Consider the following 18697-nt stretch of genomic DNA (forward strand, 5'->3'; position numbering starts at 1 on the left):
ATGATTTTTTTCTACTGATTGAATTTTGATGTAATTGTAATTTAAAAGAGCAAGTGTAATTAGGAGTTTTCTTTTGCAATGTCATTGTTGTTCTTCCCTTTTCTAAAGTTAAAAAATACACATAACCTACACCCGAAACAATGCACTTTTAATCACTATAGTAAATGTTTTATCACATAATGAAGAGGACATTCGTAGATATTGACAACTATGTTGATTTATTTATCTCTCATGTCTTCTAACAAATAAAATTTTTTATTATTAAAATTTGGATTGGGACTAGTTCGATCAAACATGATCCTATCCATTTGAAAAAGATATAAGAAAGACTTGGAAGATTGAGGGTGTACTACAGAGGATCACTCTAATGCCTAAATTGAGAAAATGAAATAGTATATGAATAAATGAAAACAATATAAGATTTTATGTTGTGAGATGGTCAGGTCTCTCCCTAGATTTTTTTATAGTCGTGTAGGTCTTCTTCTCCTTCATTCCTCATTTATGAGAAATTATTGAAGATTTATGAGCTTTTTTTTTTGTTGGAGTTTTCTTATTGATTTTATGGGATTTTATTAGAAGAGTTAAAAGAAATTGATTGTCCCTTCTAACGTTCCTTTGACATTATGGATAGTATTGGTTGTCATTTTATTCCTCATCAATTACCCAGCCCACTCCCGCCCACTCCTCAATTTGGGAATGACCTTCCTTGACTTAGGAGTCATTCCAAGCCTTTTAAAAGAAAATTCGATTCATTTTTTGCATGATTGGTTCGACAAGGTTGTTCTCTCCTCATTTGCTCATTCGAGTAATTTAGTCGTTCCCCGAGCCGATTAATGCAAGAATTCTTGTTCATCAACTCACTAAACTATTTTTTGTCCATATGCTCCATCTAAACTATTTAACCATCATTAGTTCATTCAAATAGGTTGGTGCATACGCCCATGGATGTTGGTTTCATTCGAGTTGTTGCTTTCATTGGATCCATCTGAGCCGAATAACATTTTCATAGGCTCAATTCGACCCGATCTAAGCCATGCGGTAATGCTCGAGCATTTGTTGCGTCCTCAGCTCAATCTTGAATAATATCTTTATAGACTCAATTTGAGACAATCATCTCTTTATAGGCTCAATATGAGCCAAATTACCTCTTTATCAGCTCTATCCAATCCATGCTTTGATGTCTAAGATATTTTCACCTTTCTTAGCTCAATTTAAGCTGTGTTGTAAGGGTTTGTGCGCCCTTTTGGCTCCTATTTTGGTATACATTGGATTCTTCAATCCGTTTCGGATATTAACGAGTAGCCTAGTGGCTCATTATAAGTCGTAATCTGCTTTTTTGGTCGTAGCATTTTGACTGAGCAACCCTTAATTTATCTTGTAAGTAAAGCTCATCAACTAAACTATTTTATAAATGAAGATCACATCTTCTCATCTCATGAGCTAAGCCCATCAATTGGGCTTAGTGTCTTATAAGCAACGCTCATCAATTAGGCCATTTTATGAGTAGAATTCACATCTTTTTGTTGTATGAGTAGAGGCCATTAATTGAGCTTTTAGGCCTTATAAGCAAAGCTTATATGATAGGTCAGCTTGTGAGAAGGGCTCACATTTTCTTGCCTCATAAGCAAAGCTCATTGATTTGGCCATTTGGGCCTCATGAACAAGTTCATCAGAATGACCGTTCAATGAGCAAAGCTCACATATTCTTGCTTCATAAGTAAAGCTCATCAGTTGGGCATTTAATCCTTATGAGCAGAGCTCATCAGTTGGGTTGTTTAGCAAGTAGAGTTTATATCTTCTTGTCTCATGAGCAGAGCTCTTCACATGGGGTTCAAGCCTTATAAGAAAAGCACGTAAGATTGGCCATTTTGTGAGCAAAGCTCATCAATTGGGCTTTTAGTCCTCATAAGTACGAGATGGTTTATTTCGTGAGCAAAACACATGCAAATATTTTTGCCTCATGAGTAGAGCTTATCAATTAGGAATTTGGGCTTCAAGAGTAAAGCTCATGTATGAGTCATTTTGTGAACAAAGCTCATGTTTTCTTGCCTTATGTGCAAAGCTTATGAATTTGGGAATTTGGGTCTCATAAGCAAAACTCATCAAATGGGCTTTGGGCCAGATGAATAAAGTTCATCAATTAAGCCATTTTATAAGCATAGCTCATGTTTTCATTCATTATGAACACAACTCATCAATTTGGTTTCAAGTCTTATAAGCACGATTCATCAATTAAGCTTTTTATAAGTGTCACAACATTCTAGAAAAGGATCTGGAATGGCAAAGAATAATAATTACAAAGGTTCGATGGAGTCACCACTAACCTACTGTTTTCTTATGTGTGGTTAGTTCAGTTAATTACTACTTGTTGATTAGTCTTCAGTCTAATCCCAAGGCCAAAGAACCAGCAGTCTCGATCTACTTTCACCAAAGTTAGGATCGGAAGTTTAGTTATGCGAATGGGAAGATATTAGCACCCTTTTACACTCAATTTACAAACAGTAGCTAATTAATTTTGAATTATCCCTAAATTGAATCGAATGATTCTTAATTAACTCCTTAATAAACAAATAAATATTGAAATTTTAAAAGAAAATGTAAAATAAGGTGTGATTTAGGAATTTCTAATAAGATCTCCAAATGAGAGGATCTTACTAGATAAACCTAATATAGGTGAGGTCTAAAACACTTCTTTACCCCCCCCCCCACCCCCCACCTTTTTTAATCACCAGGACACACACACTCAAAATAAGATATATATACAAATAAAATGATCATATAAATTTATCAAATTTAAGAAAAAATGATCTTTAAAATATTCCCAAATTTTAGAAATTTTTTGCAAGAATTTTGTAGAATTTTCTAATTTTTTTCTATAATTTTCTAGGATTTTTAAAGAATTATTTTTTAACTTATTTTTTTGGTATTTTATTCTTCCATTTTTTTATTCCCCGAGTCAGAAATGACTCAAAGATTTTTTTAAAAAAAAAAATTATAATTTTCTTGATTTTTCTTGATTTTTTACTATTTTTTAAATGTTTTTTGTGTTAAAAATGAAAATTAAAAAACTTTTAAAATTTTTTTTTTTAAAAAAACAAAGCAGGCAGTCGAGAGATGGAGCTGCCATGTGTCAACCATACAAGGTGCCACATGGTAGTAGGCAACATTTTTTATTTTTTATTTTTTATTTTTTAAATCAAGAGGTGACACCTGGCAGGTGTGACGTCAATGTGACGTCACTGGCCACTTGGTGAAATGGTATTGGCTCCATTTGAGGTTTATTGAGTCAAAATAGAACCCTATTTAGGGCTCTATTAGGAATTGACATTGGGATCTTTGCTTTGAATTTTTAGGATTTTAAGGACTCAAATTTGGGCTTTAATTGCAGAATGTAAAAACCCTATAAGGCTAAAATGTCTAACTTTAAAATTCAACAATTTCAAACAAGCTAGAAATTAAAAATACAAATAGCTTAACCAACTAATGTAAAACGAAATTAAAAGAATGGGCCTCAACCTTTTTGCTCCTCTATTTTTGAGTCTTTCAGTTTGCATGCATGTTCCTTCTCTTTGCCTGAATTCACGTAATTCTATATTGCCAAGCCTTCTTCTAACCTCTACAATTTAAGTATTTCTTCAACCCCAAAAGTCTTGTCTCTGTTCTTCAACATGACATCCAAACTTGGCAGACTCCAATGTACTAGTCTTCTAGCTTCTTTTGCTCTCAATTTTTCAATACTTCCTTTATTCTTCAAATCTCAATTTCTCAAACTCTCACCCTTTGGCTCACTCTTTTCCTTTCTCCAATTTTCTTCTCCCATTTTTCCTCTAATTCTTTGCAATGCACTATTTATAGGTAAGTGGTGAGACATCCAATTAAGTTTGATTGATCAATCAATCTTAATTGATCAATCAAATTTTAAACTAATTAGTAGATTAAGTTTTATTGATCGATCAAATTTAAATCTAATTAGTTGATTTTTTTTATTTTAATTTATTTGTATTTACTAATCTATTACCCTCTTGCGGCATGTGCGCATGTGTAAGCATAGAAGAGCTGGCCCATTAAATTTATTTATTTTTTTATTCAAACTTTTTTTTTTTTCATGTTTTTTTTTTTTTTTTTTGAAATTGTACAAATGATTATGGATGGTGAAATGACAAGTCCGATTTTTGCTACATAGAGCCCTAGACAAAATGGGGTGTCTACAATAAATAAAGCTCATGTCTTCATGCCTCATGAGCAGAGCTCATTAATTAGGCTTAAGCCTTATGAGCAAGGCTACTTGGACTTTTTTATGTGAACATTGTCCATCTATTTATGGTTATTCCAAGAAATGGGCCTATGTGGCCTTTTGAATCAATCTTGCAGCCTTTATAAGCTATTTTTTGAAGTACATTTCCTGTATTCAAATATTATTAAAAAGAAAATAACTCATAATATTATAATCAAGGTACACTTGTTATTGATTTTTTGTATTTTCTAAGTTTAACCATGTTATGATAGCTATTTTATTTGTTCAATATGTTCAAACATAAAATATTAATTCTATCTCTAAAATTCTAGAAAAAAAGCATCTAATGTTAAGGTTTTTGATTATTTGGCTTTTTTGAAATTAAGATACATCTGGTTTGGGGTTGATCAAGTTACCCCCTATTTTTTGATAGGAATGATGTGATCCCAATAGAAGGGATGAATTGGGTTTTAAAACTTTTTAACTAAATCAAATTTATGCTTATTCACCATAAAACATTCAAAATATTGGTGTATATGTAAAATGAATAATCAATGAATGTGAACATACACGTATGCAGCATATCTCATTTAAATTAAATGTGTATACAAATAATTAAAACAATAAATAGACAAGTATACACATGTGGAAATTAAAGTGCAGAACATAAATGAGATAGACACACACACACACACACACACACACACAATTTGCTATCGAGGTTTGGCCAAACCAACCTATGTCCCCGCCTTGGGCATACCCTCCTAAAGATTTCACTAACATGCTCACTTAACCGGATGGAACAAAAGCCATTTACAACTTCTTATGGGGCGGAGATTCCCCAACTCAAATTAAGGGGCTGAGCCACAACCAATACAACCGCTACTTATGGGGCGAGGAATACCCCAACTCAATTACCAAACTAAACCCAATTGGTCTCCCTTATGGGGCGAAGAATCCCCAGTTCAATTTACCGGGCTGAACTAAATTGGTCTCCTTTACGGAGCGGAGACTCCCCAGCTTAATCAATAAGCTGAGCCAAACTAGTACATAAAATAATTTGGTACACACAAGTGTTTCTAAAGTAAGCAAACATGTACACAATGAAGCTCAATGCACTTTAATATGATATGAAATTAAGCTCAGTAGAGTAAGGGTATTTTTTTCAAAATAATTTTGCTATATTAGAAAATGATGTGTATGATAAAACACTTCAAAGATTTAAATCCTAATAAAATTTTCTCCCAAAAAATATCTTTCAATGAGAAGTAGGAGAACATAGGGATTTTGTCTTCAAATAATTTTTGCATAAGTAAAATATATATGAATATATATATATATATATGATCTTTGATGTGAGCTAAATTATGCAATAAGCACTTCAAAGATGTAAATGTCATAAATGTGTTCTTTAATAAAGATTTTTGCAATAAAAAATATTTGGAGAACCTAGGTTTTAAGCTCAAAAATATTTGTGCAATAAATACTATATGAGCTTTTAAATCTTGCAATAGATGTGTAAAGATTTACAAGCTACGTAGAGTTTTCCCAATAAATATTTATCAAAGAAATAATATGGGAAACACTCAAAGCATACTCTCAAAAATAATTTTCAAAACTTAATGAACAAGTGAGAGTAAATGTTGGAAAGAAAGAGTTCAAATGTGGTTTAATAGGGCTTCACGATACTCTCAATTGGGAACATTGATGGGTTTGATTCCTTGTTTAATAGTTTGGAGGTAGTGGAGAAGTGGATGTGTGGCTAGAATGGAGGGGAAATTAGAGAGTAGTACAGATGTGTGGCTGTCCATTAAGTATTTGGTGGAGGTTTTGAATAAGAACATGACAAGAATGGCTCAATTAAAGGATGCTGATGTTCAGATATTGTAGAATCTGGAAGTGCAAATTTTGAATAAAAAGAATAAAACTATGCAAGGTGTGAGATGGCTAAAACCGAGGCAAGGGAGGTTGAAACTAAATTTGGATGGGAGCAGCTTGGGGAACCTAGGGCCGGCGGGTGGTGGTGGCATCCTTAGAGACTGTACAAGTTCTTTTATTTTTGGTTTTTCAAAATATTTTGGTTCTTGTTCAAATAATGAAGCTGAATTGAAAACAGTGATGGAAGGAATAAAGATTTGCAAACATTTGAGTCATAGTAGTGTTAATATTGAATGTGATTCGAATATTGTAGTAAATTGGATAAGATCGAGCAAGTGCTCCTTGTGGTATTTTTGGGATTTTTGGGAGTAGCTTATTGGTTTATAAGAGGGAGTAGACTTTTCTATAAATCATTTGTATAGGGAAAGGAATAAAGTGGCAGATGCTTTGGCTTAACAAGGTGCTATGGGGAGGAATAGTTTGTTTACAAATAGTAGTCAACTTCTTAGAGTTATCAATGGTTTGTATAAATTGGATAAGTTGTGTATGGCTTATATGAGATATGTTTAGTTGGTTTCCTTTTGGTATTGGTATAGGTTTGTTTTTTTTTTTTTTTTTCTTTTGTTTGGTTTGATGGGTGAGGTGTTTTATTGGTAGGTTCTTATTTAGATTTGTTGGATTTGTAGTCCTGTTTTTGGTTGGATGTTGGTGTTGTCTTTGGGAGGCCTTTAATTTTTTTCTATATGTAATCTCTCAATGCTTGTCTTGTAACTACAGTATTCCTCCACCAAAAGTGAGAGTATATCAATAAATAAATGGAGGTGCCGCCCTCCTTTTTTAAAAAAAAAAGTGAGAGTAAATGCTATTAAAAATAAATGCCCTAAATAAAATGAATCCTCTCTTTCAAAAGTATTTTTCAAATGTATAACCAGAAAGAGAGTAAGAGAGAGTAAAAAGAACTTGCCCCTAAAAAGAATTTTTGCAATAAAATGTGTTTGGGGGAACTTTGATTAAGCAAAAGCACAAAATATTTGAGAGAAAATTTTTGGCTAATCAAAGTTCCTAATTAAAGATATGAAGGGGGTATATATAGATTTCTGAAAAAAAAATTGACCATTGGAGACACACTTGGTATTTTTTAAATTATTTAATTAAAAAATTAAATGTGATTAATGCTGAAAAATAATCGGAACCCAAGCGGTTCGATCAACTGGTGCTAGCATTGATTGGCTGGCCTCATATAAAAAATTCAAATTTCAAAACGGGTTCGATCGACTATGGAAGGCGTTGGTTGGCTGGCCAAAGGCGATTTCGAACCTTCGTAGGTTCGGTCAACTAAAGCACAAGACCAGTCTACTGTGTGAACAGTGTTGGTTAGCTAAGGGCTTTATGAACTACATGGTCGGTTGGCTAGGCATTTTAGTTCATTTTGGGCCAATCAGCCGAGTATTACCAAAATGACAATTTTGCCCTCTCGGCATGGTTGGTCGGCTGATGTGTATAAAATGGGAAGGGTTGGTCGACCGAGGACAATTAAAAAACTAATTTCTGTCCAATCTTGGCCCAAAATGATTTAAATCATTTTTGTATGATTTTAGTTTTTATGAAAAGGATTTTTCATGAAGGAGTTGGGTGCCCTAGGGTTTGTCTATGGTCATTTTGAGTTTAGCATCATATCATGCAAGATATGCATTATTACAGACCAAATATAAATTGTTGACCTCATAGGTCACACCCGGTTTTGATAATGACAAATACTCAAGTATTTGATGGCTATCTAGTTCATATGCAGGTTTATATTAGTAGATACACTGTTGGCACATGAAGTAAAGCATGAAGATGCTGAAGATCATTTTTATTGTATTTCAGTATTATTCAAATCAGGTTTGCAATAGTAATTAGGAGAAAAAGGTTTGTAATATTTAATGCATATCGTGCATGTATGAACTACAAGCTCAAAGGCCTTAGAATGACTCTAGGTCCCTACACATCACTTGAAAATCAAATGACCTTAGACAAGACTTCAGTCGACCAACGCCAAATTTTTTTAGTGTCCTCAAGACAACCTAGACTGACCTTAGGACTCCCTATACTTCATAAAAATATGCCTTATATTCTTAAATTTAATCATCATATGAATAGGGTTTATATACAAAGGGATTAGGACTGAAATGCACCTAAAATGCATCTTCGGTCGACCAAACCAAAATGCATGAGGTGCATTCGATCGATCGAACTGGTCTGTGGTCAACATTTTGACCACACTACGGTCGATCGAACCAGGCCAAGATAATATTGCTTGGTCGACCAAACCTCCCTAGGTCAACATGTTGACCGCTCGGTTGATCGACCACAAAATGAACTCCAACACTCTAGTCGACCGAACATCCTCAGGAGTAAAACAATATGTATCATAACTGAGTAAAACATAATTTTATCATAACATGGTATAACATATTGAGTTTCTATACATGAAAATCATCTTATATAACTGTATATGAAATAACACTCTAGATGGATAGTTAGTTAGTGTCATGTCTTACCCCCACATGACTAGGTTGTGCGACCCGAAGGCGGGACCTAGCAATGGCTGGCTGATCACGCTAAATCAACATAAGTTTGTAAGTACGATGGGTCCGCCCCTCTTGGCCCAGACTACCAGAGGGATGCCTGCACTACCATGAAACCATATCGACTATCTTTCTCCCATAGTCCCTTACGACATGTGGTAGCACTAACATATACATGATCGTGAACATATAGCTACGGTACCATGCTTCGTGAAAGCCTAAACCAAGCCATCTGGATTTTGATAACATATAGTAAGTTTCATATAATGATTCATAGTTGTTTCATAATAATATCTGTCATAATAATATTTTCATGAACTTTTGCATATCATATCATGTAAACCACAACCCTTGTGCCAACATATTATATCTTGTAAATCACGGCCCTTACGCCGGCATAGTATAACATGTAAAATCACGGTCCTTACGCCAGCATAATATATCATATAAAACTACGAACCTTACGCCTGCATAGTATATCATGTAAAACCACGGCCCTTACGCCGGCATATTTTAGCATACATAGTTTTGAAATCCGTGTACTATTTCAATATCATACTTTAAAATTGCTCCAAAATTACACCCATGGTGTTCCCCAACTTAACATCCTGAAATTTACATTTCCTTCAACAAAACTTCAATATAAACCCATCGAATACCTTTCCCTAGCCCAAAAATACCAAATACCTTAATAAATATTAAAATAACTAACTTACCCAAAATTTGGGATGGTGCCCAAGTTGACCTAACCAACAAATCATTCCAATAGATTTGTAGAGAATCTTCCCAAGAGTAACATAGCAACCTCCGATCATCGAACTAGCGAAGAATCAGGCCAAAAATCTAGAGAGAAGGCAGAAGAACTGAGCTGGAGAGAGAAACTGTAAGGAAAATATGATTTTCCTCCCAGAAAATGGGTTTTTGGCCTTATATAGAGTATTTGTCCACGTGGCCTCGTCAACGAGCCACATCTCCTCGTCGACGATTCCAAGAGGGAGCTCGTTGATGAACACCTTTTTCTCGTTGATGAGTTTCAGGCTTTGGAAATAGTCCCTCGGTAATTTCTCATCGACAAGACACGCATCCCCGTCGACAAGCCCATACTCGTCGACGAACACTTCTACACTTGTCGAAAAAACCCTACTGAAATCCCATTTTAAAGATTCATTTTCTTTCCTTTCTTTTATTATTTAATTACTATAATTCTTCGGGTTTCTACAGGAAGATACTAGAAAATTCGAGTAGTTTAATTAAACTAGCAGCAAAGTTTAAAAAACTGAAGAATGTGTTAAGGACTTGGAATAAACAGACCTTTGGCTAGGTTAATTAATATTTAGGCACTTGAAGAAAAGTTAGAGATTTTTGAGTTTCAACTGTAGGAGTTCTACCCGCACTTTGAGGCTGAATTTTTAAGTACCAAAATGGAGTTAGTGGAATGTGAGGCTAGATAAGAAACTTATTGGGCTTAAAAAACTAAGAAGAAGTGGCTTCTTGAAGGAGATCAAGGTTTTTCCATTCTTCTGTTAAGCAGAGATGGAAAAAGTCTATGATGGCTAGTATGCACTTGGAAGATGGCTCTATTATGTCTTCTTTGGAGGAAATCACTAAGGGGCTATTAATTACTTCCATAATTTTCTAACTGAGGAGCAAGAGGTTATTCATGTGGAGTTGGAGCCTTTTATTCAACCAGCCTTAACTGGAGAGGGAAATTCCATGCTTAGTACAGATCCTACAGTTTAGGAAATTCGTGCTGTGGTTTTCTCTATTCCGAAACAAATCTCCCCTGGTCCTAATGGATTTGGGTCCAGTTTCTATATGGCTTGTTGGGTTATTGTGAAAGATGATGTTGTTGAAGCAGCAATGGAATTTTTTAGGGGGACAACGCTTCCTAGGTTCTATTCATCTTCTTTTATTGTGTTGATTCCTAAAGTGTTGGATCCAAAGATTTTTGGTAAGTTTAGACCTATAAGTTTGTGTTTAGTGGTGAATAAATTTTTTTTAAAGATTTTAGTGGCTTGGTTGATAGGGGTTTTGTAGAGAACCGAAGAATTATAGTAATTAAATAATAAAAGAAAGGAGAGAAGGATTTTTCAAAAAGGGGTTTCAACAGGGTCTCGTCGAAGAGTGTAGAGTGCTCGTCGACGAACAAGCTTATTGGGTTCGTCGACATGGACGCGTGTCTCGTCGATGAGAATTTACTGAGAGGGTTGTTTTCAGGGCTTGAAACTCGTCGACGAGGAGTAAGTATTCATCGACGAACTTCCTTCATGGACTTGTCGATGAGGTGACATGTCTTGTCGATGAATCTGTATTTTATAAATATCCTAAGCTCGTGGTTTTAGCGAAATTTCATGCAGCAAGTTTCTCTTTCTCTCTCTCTCTCTCTCTCTCTCTCTCTCTCTCTCTCTCTCTCTCTCTAAGTTTCATCCTCCCTCCTTCTCTCTTCATTTTCGTCTTCAATTCTCACCGATTCGACGATAGGAAGCCGCCACGCTATTCTTGGGAAGATTCTTTTCAAATCTGCTAGAGTAGTTCATTGGTTAGGCTAACTTGGGTATCATCCCAAAATCTAGGTAAGTTGGTTATTTTGAGTTTTATGAGGTATTTGGTGTTTCTGAACTGAGGAAAATGCTTTAGATAGAATAATACTGAAGTTTGTTGGGAAAATTTGCAATTTTAAGGTGTTGAGCCGGGAAACCCACGGGTGTAGGTTTGGAATATTTTGTGGACTTCTCAGTAAGTTATATAATGGGATAAATTAAGTCGGCCTTTTTCATGAAATTATTTATTATTATACAATATTTATTTTTAGGAAAATATGTATGATATAGAACTATGTTTGGGAATACCGTTGTGGAACAGTGAAATGATTTGAATACATTTTATATGAAAATATGATTTCAGTGCAAATTACGAGTTTAGAAGGTTATTCATATTTGTGTGGCATAAGCATAATATTTCCATGAAAATTATGTTATATTGAAATATTATGAGTTTTCCAAGATAAGCATGTTATAATAATTTTCAGGAAAACCCTAAAATCAGTACAAGTACTATGGTTTTAAGAATGTTATGTTAAACAGTGCAAGAATCTCATGTTCAAGTATGTTATGTTATGTCGGCTCAAAATTCCGTGATTTTTACGTTATGAATTATGTCGGCATAAATGCCATGATTTTTACGTTATGAATTATGCCGGTGTAAATACCGTGATTTTTACATTATGAATTATGCCGACGTTGATACCGTGATTATGTATGATATGTAAGAAATCATGAAATATGATTATGTCAAATATTACTCTGAAATACGAAACAGTTATGTTTTAATATGGAATGTATTATATGTTATCAGAACCCGGATAACTTAGTTCAGTTTTATGAAGCACGGTACCGAAGCTACATTGTACTTACACACCTATGTTTGACTTAGCATGGTCGGCCAGCCATTGTTGGGTCCTTCCTTCGGGCTGCACAACCCTGTCATGTGGGGGGTATGACATGACAATAACTAACTAACTATCTATCCTAGGTAATAATTCAAGTATGATATGGTTATATAAGATGATTTTGCAATACAGAAATTTAGTATGTTAAACTATGTTATGATAAATCATGTTTTATTTAGATATCATACAACTATTCATACCAGTTACGAATTATGTACTATTTATATGTATATCATGAAAAATACTCATGTTGCCACACACTAATATTAATTTATCTCCCTTATTGAGAGGTGTCTCACCCTAGCCATACAAATATTTTAGGAAATCTAGGTAAAAGGGTGGATAAAGCTCCGTAGCGGTAGGAGTTGGTCGAGCTACCATTTAAGAAGGGTAAGTAGATGAGATAGGATCAGATGGGTTTTTGTGATTATGACCCTAGGATACTTTTTGGTTTTATTGGGATGTATGTATATGTATATGATAGATTCAGTAGAACTCTGGTATGGTTTCTAGTGTTTTATGGTGTGTATGTAATTTTATGTTTCCCGCTGCTTAGGTATTAGAGTTGTATGACAGATATATCACTGGTACCCATGGGTTTAGGTTGATCACGACTATAACAACTTAGCAGGATTATTATGTATGTTATTATGTGGAAAGGAAAAAAATATATATATGGAAAAATAGGTAAGTCGTTACAGGTTTTGCATAAGATGATATCTCAAGAGCAAGGTGCTTTTATTCTAGGGTGTAGTATTTTTGAAAATATTACTTTGGCTCATGAGATGGTGCATTGGATCCATAGGAAAAATTAGGGTAGTAATGTAATGCTCAAGATTGATATAGCGAGGGCTTATGACCGAGTTAACTCAGGTTTTCTTTTAGACGTCCTAGTGGCTTTTGGTTTTGAAGATAAATTTTGCAAGATTATAGCAAATTGTATTCAATCTCCTTGGTTCTCTATTATGCTTGATGGCACCTTCAAAGGGGTTTTTTTTTTTTTTAAATCAACGAGGGGATTGTGACAAGGGGATCCTCTCTCACCTTACCTCTTTATTTTGATGGAAGAAGTCCTATCCAAATTGCTGCAACATAATTATATGTTTGGCAAGATTGGTAGATTTTTTTCATCTTATTGGTGCTCCTATTGTCTCTCATCTTCTTTATGCAGATGATTTATTGATTTTTTCTAATGGAGATGCAAGGTCCTTTTGGAACTTGTTGAAAACTCTTGAGTTGTATGAAAAATGGTCGGGTCAACGTATTAGCAAGAAGAAATCTGCTGTGTTTTTTTTTCTAAGCTCATCAATATTTCAAGGCATCGTGAGATTATGAGGATCTCGAATTTTCTTTAAGGATCCTTTCCTATAACATACTTGGGAGTTCCGCTTGTGTCTGGTTGTCTTAAAGCAAGAGCTTTAGATCCTTTGGTTAATAAAATCCAATCAAAGGTGGCGGGTTGGAAGCTTAAGCTTTTGTCACAAGGTGGTAGGTTAATTTTGCTCAAACATGTTCTATCATCTATACCATCTCATTTCCTGGTTGTGCTTGGCGTTCCTTACTCTTCCTTGAATGAGGTAAACTCTATTTTATCATCGTTTTTTTAGGGAGAGGAAAATGGAAAATTTGAGCATAAATGGCAGGCTTGGAAGAATTTATGTGTTCCTCAGTTGGAAGGAGGTTTGGGAGTTAGAGATTTTGAGGAGGTGCAGAGATCTCTTCATATGAAGTTTGTTTGGCGTCTATTGAAAATGGATAATTTATGGATGCGATTTTTAAGGCTAAATATGTTTAAAAAAGGTCATCTTTCTCTAGCTAGCAATAATTTTGTTTGTTCGAGATTTTGGAAGTCCTTAATGAAGGTTTTGTCGGATGTTTGTAAGAATACCATTTGGAGAGTTCGTGATGGACATGTTTCCTTTTGGTTTGATCACTGGCTAAATTCTGGACCTCTTTGTTTAAGGGTTAAGAACATTTCCTATCCTCTTATTCAGGTAAGATATTGTTGGGTTTATAATGGGTGGAATTTTGAGAGTGCAAGATCTTATTGGTCCTGATTTGTTAGGAGACAATTTGCTCTCATTGCCTATTAAGAAATAGAGTCTAGATGTTCTAGTTTGGAAGCCAACCTTGGATGGAAATTTTTCGTCTTCTAATGCTTAGGATATTATCAGAATAAAGCAAGATAAATACCTAGGTATGGAGTGGATCTGGCATAAGTTTCTCCCAAAAAAAATTTCAGTGTGCATATGGAAGACACAGTTCAATTGTATGCCGATGGACATGTGTGTTTAGCATTGTGCTATTTATCTTGCTTCAAGATGTGATTGTTGTCTTAACAAGAAGATTGAAACATTTGACCATGTGCTGAGTTTAGGGGAGGTGGCTTCATTTGCTTGGGAAAGAGATGCTTGTTTTTTGGGCTTACCGAATTGCATTGCAAGAACCTAGTGGGGCGTGTCTTTCATTGGTTTTCGTTAGCAAAAAAAAAACTTCTCAATGTGGCATTTGTATTAGGTTGATTCCCTTTGTCATCACTTGGAGACTTTGGCAATTTCGGTGCAAAGCTAGGATGGAAGGTACGGTGGAGTCTAAGGAGGTGGTTTGGCATTCCATTTGGTTTTGGATTAGGCGTATTTTAATAGAGCACTCTGTTCTCCAATTTGAATCCAGGGGGTTTGAGTTATTTGATATTCCTCGAATAGTGTCTCATAACATTAGAAGACAATGTACGGTTGTTTGGGAGAAATCACCAACGGGTTTTGTGAAGTTGAATGCAGATGGAAGCTATAGAGGCAATCTAGGTCCATGTGGGGGAGGAAGTACTATTCGGGATTCCTCTGGCAAGCTCAAAGGTGTCTTTTCTTCTTATTTTGGCCAAGGTACGAATAATGAAGTTGAGCTTCGTGCTTTGCACATGGGAGTGTTGTTATGTAAGGATCTGGGTTTTTATAACATTATTATTGAATGTGATTTTAAACTAATTATTGATTGGATCAAGAATGATAAATGCACAATGTGGTATTTATGGGATTTTTGGGAGGAGATTATTTTGAAACTTCAAGGTCTTCAGTTCTTTATTCAACACATTTATAGAGAGGGTAATCAAGTTGCTAACTACCTAGCACGTCAAGGTGAAGAAGGTATGATATTTCAATTTGAGGGGGGGGGATGAGCTTCCGAGAAAGCTTGGAGGCATATTAAGACTTGATAGTCTTGGCTTCCCTAACATTAGATGTTAATTTTTTGTCTTTCATCCTTTCTTTAGGTTAATTTTATGTAGTTTGATTGGATGTTTGAGTTAGGCTTATTTAGTTTGGACCATTTGGTTAGTGTTCTTTAGTTTTGATTTCTTTTTTGTTTATGGTTTGTGTTTGTGGTTTGTTTTTGGGAGGGTTTTTTTGTCTTATTTGTAATCTCTCAAAGGTTTTAAATGTAACCACGGTTTTCCTCTGCCAAAAGTGAGGGTTTATGAATAAATTAGGGATGGGGCCACTATGCGGGTGGCTACCGGTTCTTTGTAAAAAAAAAATGTACCACTCTATTCAATTATTTAACACGCATTAAAAAGATATTCATAAAATTTAACCAGCATGCGATAAATTTCTAAGCGTCTTCATTTAGCATGCAAAGGCTTATATCAACTATTGAATCAGCAAGCAAATGATCTTTTTACCATGCACGAGTTATAATTATTCCATGGTTAACATGTGCTTGCAATAGTCTAAGTGACCACTTAAGATAACATTAATTTTGACATGGTCACTGTTCCAAAGCTACATAAGACTTGTAAAAATATGTAAAATTTTAAAACCAGTCTTATGGAGTGATGATTTCAGTTAACTAGACAACATGCGAGTTCATACGAATGATGCAAGGAATTTTCACAAGAAAAAATGTGAAGTTTTAATATTTATTTATAGTTCGCTCATCCTTTAAAAAATATTTGAACATACAATATATCATAATCATTCTAGCATATGTTTTAGGGATTTTGATCAGTTTGGGAAGGATCTAACAAAATTTCGGTAGCATGCAGTCTATAAATAGAACATTTCCCAAACTTGCAAGTCACACAAGTATGCACTAAATAGTCTAGTTGATACTACAACATGCATATTGATGTCATTTAGATCAAACATGCAACAACCTAAAAGTATCTACCAGCATATAATACACATCACTACATCAGCCATGCAGGTGGCATTCCAATTCAATTTGCATGCACTCCTATTATCAACTACTAGCATGCATTTCATAATACTGCATTAGCCATGCAGTTGGTATTCCAGTTCAAGTATGCAATTCAGTAAATCAATCAATGTAAACTATCCAACAGATGAATTTAAAAATTTTGCACAAAGTGGATAGTTGCATTCAGTTCACACAAAGCATCCAATATAAATGAAGAGTAAAATGTGTCTAAAATAAGCCCAATTCAATAACGTGTTTATTAGATGAAATTTAAGCTGCTGCTCTCCCTCAATATTTGCAGCCAATTCATTAAGATTTCTGCCAAAAAGTGCTAAGTTTTCAATAAACAATATTTGGCATTTTATGCTTAGATTTAATTACAAGATTCTAATATGGGGATGAGCTTATGAATCTAAATTTGATTAAGCATTTTAGCTCAATGATGAGTTTAGGGTTATATGAAATATATATAATACTATGATAATTTCCCTAAAGCTCAATTCTTGTGAAATGGACAAAAACATGCTATATTTAAAGTATTTACACTAAGGCATATATATAGCAATAAGAATTATTCAATTAATAAAAACAACTTTGTCCATTTGAAGGGTATTTACATCTTCAGGCATACAATAGCCAATATTATCATATATTATCCAATCATAATGATATACGTATATTAAGCGAAAGGATTGGATATATCACAGAAATTTTCATATTGGTTTGCTTCCCTAATGTTCTTAGTATAACAGTGGAGTATACCAAGATTTAAACTTTTAAGCACAAAATATTATTCAAGCATTCAAGCATTATTAACCCTTTTATAATAGATTCTAACATCTTATGAGTATTAAAACTCTTTGAAATATTTCTTATAAGATGGCATGCTATCATTAATACATTCAATACATGATTCAATAAAAGATTTAACACAATATTGTTGACTTTTTGAGTCCGATCCCGTTTTAATAATGACAAAACACAAATACCTCATGCAACGACCTCAAAAGTTACATCATTTTTTTAACTAATGACATATAAATTACTTTGATATCCTTGCTATAAAATCTCAGGCCTCAGATGGGCACTGGGGTATTCCTGTATATAATAAACATACCTATGCAGAAGAAAACATAAATCATCCAACCATATATACACATACAATACCAAAATTTAGTATTTCCAGACCATAGTTATATTTTACATCTCTCTCCAATACCATCTACCCCAAAATACAACACTCTACACAAACTTACCCTATAGATAGGGCAATCAAGAAATCACTCTATCTGCAAGCCTGATCTGCTCGCCTAGCTGGCTCACCTGAAAAATGTTAAAATAATAGGGTGAGACGATACTTAGTAAGTGGAAATATGCTATTACTAGTGTGTGGCAACTAAATTGCATACTATTTTAATAACATCTGAAACTGTATAAAATGATAAATCTGTAAAAATATATCTTACATTAATCGCAGTTTAAAATATAAATGTATTATCTGAATTTTCTACTTTTCATACTGCTAATATCATACTTTATTTATCAAATACTATAAAAATGTATACATATATATAATTGTGCTTTTTCCCTAAAAATCTTTATGTCATGATTTAACCCCTTATGACAGGGTTGTGTGGCCTGTAGGCGGGACATAACTCTGGTTGGCCTACTAGGTAAGTCACTGTACTCTACACTTCCTCAGCCCAGCCAAACTGCATCCTCTCCTAGGCACGAAATTGGACTGTTGCCTCATCAAATCGGGCCCCCTCAACCCAGCGAACTAGGGAGCTGCATCCACTCCGAGCACGGTTGACGGTACCCACACACTGTCTGAGATATGTGGTTGCACTATATCTGTAATAGCAATGGTACCGTACTCTGTTATCTGTATCTGTCTGTAATATTTTCACATGGATCTAATACTGTACATATATATACTACTATAGTTATCTTACTGGTTTTCATCATGTTTCCAAAATAACCATAACATTATAATTCTGTACTGGAAATACCATAATATCTGAATAATATAACTGTAGCATCTGGATGCTATATCTGTATATCTAACTATATAATCTATCTGTATAATCTGAATGTTATGGTATTAGGAAACTTGGCATTATGTAAATACTGTAATATACTGATCTGAACAAAAACCATAATATACAGATCTGAATAAATATTTGTGTATATTAGTCTATATCTATATATACTATGTAATATGATATGTTGGAGAAAGCTGTATAAATTCTATATCAGATAAATATCTACTCAGGATACACAAACATTAAAAACTCTTATTCTATAAAAACTGGATATATATATATATATATATATATATATATATAAAATCTCTGATAACATTGTTAAAAC

The sequence above is a fragment of the Malania oleifera genome, chromosome 1, assembly GCF_029873635.1.
Source record: "Malania oleifera isolate guangnan ecotype guangnan chromosome 1, ASM2987363v1, whole genome shotgun sequence".
Classification (NCBI taxonomy): Eukaryota; Viridiplantae; Streptophyta; class Magnoliopsida; order Santalales; family Ximeniaceae; genus Malania; species Malania oleifera.